We start from the raw sequence: 5652 nt of genomic DNA on the forward strand, positions 1-5652 counted from the left end.
GAACTCACCTCATCTTCTGCCCCTTTCTTTTCCTCACCTACTCCCCAATTCTGTTCATGCCACTTCTTAACTCTTTCAAGTCTATTTCATTCTCCCCATTCCCTAGTCCAGGCCACTGTTATCGTTTGCCTGAGTTACATCATCTCCCTCAGTGGTCTCTTGCCACTGGCCTGGCCCTGCCACCCACCTAAACCTACTCAAAACATTAGCCACGCCCTCCACTTGAAAACGTCTGTTTCTACATTGCCCTCCGACTCTACTCCACCCTGCCCTCACTTTCAAGTCAAAATCCACTTCTGAGTTTAAAATGATCTTTTTCACTCAATTATAGTGTTACATGCAAAGGAATAAGCCAGAGTCCTTGCTCTCAAGGAGCTGGTCGTCTGGGGTGGGGGAGAGAAACCAACAAGCAGATAGTTCCAACCTTGTGAAGAGTACTATGACTGGGAAAGAAGATGACATTGTGGGAACATGAAGAAGAGCATCTCACCCAGCCTTGGGGTTCCCAGCCACGGTTTCCCAAAAGTGACGCCATCACGCCGAGCACTGAAGAGCAAGCAGGAGTTGTTCAGCTAAAGCAGGGAGAGGAGAAGAACTTTCCAGGTAGGCAAGTCAGCCAGGAGGTAAGAGAGTACAGAACTATACTAGTTCTGTAATTCTGGAATGAAGGGTTGGAAGGAGGGATAGTGCTGAGGTTGGAAAGATGAAATGAGAGCTGGGTCTCAGAGGACCTTACGTGCCATATTGAGGCATTCGGAATATGTCCCGAGGAAAAGGGACAGAAAGTGGGTTTCAGCAGGAGGTGAAGTACTCAGATCTGCATTTTTAGAAGATCCCTCTTGCTGTAGTGTGCAGAAACCACTAGAAGGAGGTGGAGAACCAGGTCAGAGCCCTGTTGCAGTGAAACGCACCAGAGGTGACAGTGAGCAGAGAAGGGGGTGGGTTTGAGAAGTATTCAGGGGGTGGATTCTGGAATACCCAAGGAGAGATTGACACTGTGGGTGAACGGGAAATAAATAGCAAAGAGGACCCAAGGTTTTGGCTTAAATCAGGCAGATGGTGGGTCTTTCACAGAAACAGGGAAGATTAGAAGAGGGGGAGGTGGGAGCCCAGATGACAGTCAGTTTTAGGCTGACTGAGTGTGAGATGCTATGGAACAGCCAAGAGGAAGAGTTGGCAGGCAGTTGGATCCACAGGTCTAGAGTTCAGGTGTGATGGGATGTTTTGAAATACTGAATCTATCAGGATGCATTCTGCTACAAGTAACATAATATCTCATTTTTTTAAGAAAAAAGAAAGAAATAGCTAGCGTAACAAGGAGCCAGAGGTAGGCAGGCTCTGAGGTTGGTTGATTCAGCAGTTCAAAGATACCATCAAGGACCCAAGTTCTGTCCAAGGTTCTACTCAGCCTTCCTCCTTGAAGCTTTGTCCTGTCTCCTCATGGTCCCAAGATGGCTGCCAGTAGCTACCTGGTGATGCTTCTCTCCTCACATCCAGTGGAGGAAAGAGAAAAGCCTCTTGCCCAGTATGAGATACAGTCCTTTCCTTTAGATTGTGTGGCTGAGGTCATTGGCGTGCCCAATCCTGGAGCAGTAACAGTTGCCAGGGAAAGCTACTGATGGGCTTGGGCTAATCATCTGATGCGGAGTAGCCGCTGAGGTTCATTTGCAACTTACTACCTTGGAGGAGACGTATCACTGCAGAAAAGCAGACCAAAGCTTTGGATTTCAATGTTCAGGCTTTCAAGTGAGCACGATTTTAAGTTTGGCTACTTTCACATCTGTGGCTTATGTTTTGTACTGGATACAAAGAAGAGAGATTGAGTCGAAGAGAAGGGCATGAGACCTCCCTGGTATCCCACATGAGAAAGCATGAAACTACCTAAGAACAGTATATAAAGTGACAACAGAGAAGGGCCTCGAGGAGACTCCTAGAGTAGCAGTGGAAGAGAATCTTGACAACGAACTGGCAGAGATGGAGGAGGACAACTAGGAGAATGCGGCCTCAGGAAGCCAAGGCAAGAGAAGGCTTTTAGGAGGAAGCGGCTGGCAGCACCAGAGGATTCTGGGAATCCAGGGTTAGACAACAGTTTGAAAATCTGGGCTCTATCAACAAGGAAGCTGTTAGAGACCTCAGGGAGGGCTGCTTCAGGGCAGGGGGGGGGGTGCCAGAGACAAAACGTGGCCGACTGATGAGTGACTTCAAGATGAGAAAGTGGAGAGCCGACCAGTCTCTCCAGATATTGGAAGAAAGACCAGAAAGAACCAGAGCAAAGAAAGACCTGCGTCTGAGAAGTGAAATTTTGAAGAAAGGAGAAACGACACCCGTAATTTTCAAACCGTGCATCGTGAAACATTGTGATATAAACTGCTGGGTCAAGACCAACATTAAAAAAAAAATGTTTATTTTTGAGAGAGAAAGAGAGAGAGAAAGCAGGCGTGAGCAGGGGAGGGGCAGAGAGAGATGGGAACAGAGGATCCAAAGTGGGCTCTGCGCTGACAGCAGAGAGCCTGATGTGGGACTCGAACTCGTGAACCATGAGATCATGACCTGAGCTGAATTTGGATGCTTAACCCACTGAGCTGCCCAGCCCAAGACCAACATTTTAAAAGGAAATGAATGGGTGTTAGGGTGGGGTGAAACTTTTCAATGTATTTATATACATGTGTATCGGCTTGTCACATAAAACGTATTTTTTTAAAATCTTGGATTGTGGTAAAGACGTGAACGCGTTTAAATGCTGGGGAGAACTGGAAAGAAACAGGTTGTCATGAGTAGGCCCAACCACCTATTGAAGTGACACAAACTCGGACTTGGCTGTGATTGAAGAGTTTTAGGGAAACTCCAAATCCAATTCTAACCAAGGAGATCAGATGTTAACCTCCGGAAGACAGGGCTGGGATTTCGCTGTAATTAAGAAAGCTTATACCACATTGATTTTATTGTACTCAGCTTGTTGGAAGCAGGGAGATAGATCCATGACATCTATTAGAAGGTCATCTCAGAAGCAAGGATGTGGCCGCATTTATTTAGTAGTTCCTAGAGGGAACCGGATGTGGTGGGCGCGTGTCCCGGGGCCCAGGGAGGTGCCCACGACTGCAGCAGGGATAATTCCTCAGGGGCCACTTGCCGTGGGAAGGAGGAGTTCGGTTATCTGGGTCGCAAGGAACAAAGACTAATCAAATATCTCAGGCGAGGGGGCGTGAATTGTGGGCTTACACATGGGAACGAGGGGAATGAGAATTGCCGCTGCCTGGGGCCGAGTGGCAGTGGCTTCACAGGAACCCAGAAACACCTGGGTGACCCGGCCTCCCAGGAAGAATAGACTCCGTAGCCCCGCAGGCCTCACCGAACAGAAGTGACAGGCCCCTCCGCAGCAGGAGCTCACTGCTCCCCGACGCAGGGTCCCTACTTCTTCCATTGCTCCTGTCACAATGAGCAAATGACCTCATCCTCCACCCTGGCTTTTGCTAACTCCTACTTCCTTCTTACTTCTGGTCTCAGTTGTCTTATGGCTTCCATGGCCTAATAGCGATTGCATGCTGACTTCTGGGACTTTCTTTGGTTCTGCTTTCTCTTCCTTTCACAGAAGATGCCCACTTCACCAGCCCTAACAGACTAATTGACATTTCCCATTCCCTCTCTGAGACGTACCAACAAATGTCCCAAACGCTGAGCTCTTGGGGCTGACAGGCTGCTCTCGTCCCCCATGCACTTCCCTTCCCACCGATTAACAGATGTTGATAAATGCATAAAAGTTGTTTTGATGCTTACGCGTGTTTAGTAATCCCGCAGCAAATATTTTTTAAACTAATGAAAGAATGTGAAAAGTCCAGTTTTTATTTTAACTGAGAGCATAGTGATTAAGAATCTGCATTTCGAGGTGCGTAGGCGGCTCATTTGGTTAAGTATCTGACTTCGGCTCAGGTCATGATCTCGGGGTTCATGGGACTGAGCCCCCAGTTAGGCTCTGTACTGACAGTGCAGAGCCTATGTGGGATTCTCTGTCTCTCCCTCTCTCTGCCTCTCCCCCCCCTCTCTAAATAAATAAATAAATAAATAAATAAACAAACATTTAAAAAAATTCAAAAGGGGGCACCTAGGTGGCTCGGTCAGTTGAGCATCCACCTCTTAATTTTGGCTCAGGTCACGATCTCATGGTTCATGGGTTCAAGCCCGGGTCGGGCTCTGCACTGACAGGGCAGAGCCTGCTCGGGATTCTTTCTCCCTCCCTCTCTCTCCCCCTGCACGCACACACGCAGGCATACACACACACACACACACACACTTTCTTTCTCTCTCAAAATAAATAAAACATTTTTAAAAATTAAAAAAAATAAAATGGGATGACAGATCTGTGTTCCTGCTGGCAGCTTTAGAGAAGCCTTTTCAGCTTCTGAAGACTGCCCACGCTCAGCGGCCTGTGGCCTTCTTCCATCTTCAAAGCCAGCAATCTCATCTCTGATTTCTGCTCTGCTTATCATGTTCTCTCCCTCTCCAAGCCTCCTGCTTCCCTCTTATAAGGATCCTTGTTATTACACTGGGTGCACCCAGATAATCTAGCATAATCTCTCCGTCTCAAAATCCTTAATTTACTCACATCATTAACATCCCGTTTGCCACATAAGGAAGTACTCACAGGTTCTGGGGACTGGGATGCAAACAAGGGAAGGCATTATTATGCTTACCACAGTCTGCCCTCTGGCCTCCAAAGATTCATGTTGGTCTCATACGCAAAATATATTCACCCCGTTTCAGGGTTCCCCCAAATCTCAACCCACTGCAGCGTCAGCTGAAGAGCAAATTCTCATCTAGATGTCATCAGCCCGAAAATCTCAAATTCATCACTGAAATCATCTAAATTAGGTATAGGTGAGGGAGGCTCTGGGTGAAACTGATCTTGGGGCGAATCTCCTCTCCATCCACAGACTTGTGACACTAGAAAACAAGCTACCTGTTCCTAAAACACAACAGCGGGATGGGCAGAGGATAACAGCTACAGACATTCCCATTCAGAAAGGTAGAAATGGAAAGAAAAAAGGAAGTTGTGAAGCAAATTGAAAATCCACCTGGGAAAACAACATAAGGTTTCAAGGCCTGGGAGTAATCCTCTGTGGCTCCTGGCCCTACTTTCCAGCCTCACTGCCTGACCTTGAAGGCCCCCTTTCCTTCTTGTGTGTTTTCAGCTGATAATTTCCTGGCCATACAGTTCGGGGTGGGGTGGGGGTGGGGGGGCGGGGGTCAGAGAGCTTTCTTCCATCGTACCCTCTCTCTGCCTCTTTCACTACAAGGTGGCAGTGTCTTTGTTTGCAAGACATTCTCAAGAGCCATGTGAGTCTCCTGTGTATGGCTGTGAGATTCACTCCGTTAGACACCTCCACAGATCTTTCTAGACACTCCCATTTCTCTGCTTGGTTTCTGCCGAGGTGGCTGAGGAAATCCACAAGTCACATGGCTAATCTCTCCAAAGGGGCCTTTGTGCGATTGAATACTCTGACCTTTGATCCTTCCTAGGCACTAGCAAAAGATTGTCCAGGTACATCCTCGGATTTCTCCTCAGAGCACACTTTCCTGACAGCGAATGGCCTAATTTTAGCATTGTTTGCAATCTGGGTAGGCTGAGAATTTCTAAAATACCAAGTTCTGGTGCCT

The sequence above is a fragment of the Prionailurus bengalensis genome, chromosome B4 (genome assembly GCF_016509475.1).
Source record: "Prionailurus bengalensis isolate Pbe53 chromosome B4, Fcat_Pben_1.1_paternal_pri, whole genome shotgun sequence".
In the NCBI taxonomy this organism is placed as follows: Eukaryota; Metazoa; Chordata; class Mammalia; order Carnivora; family Felidae; genus Prionailurus; species Prionailurus bengalensis.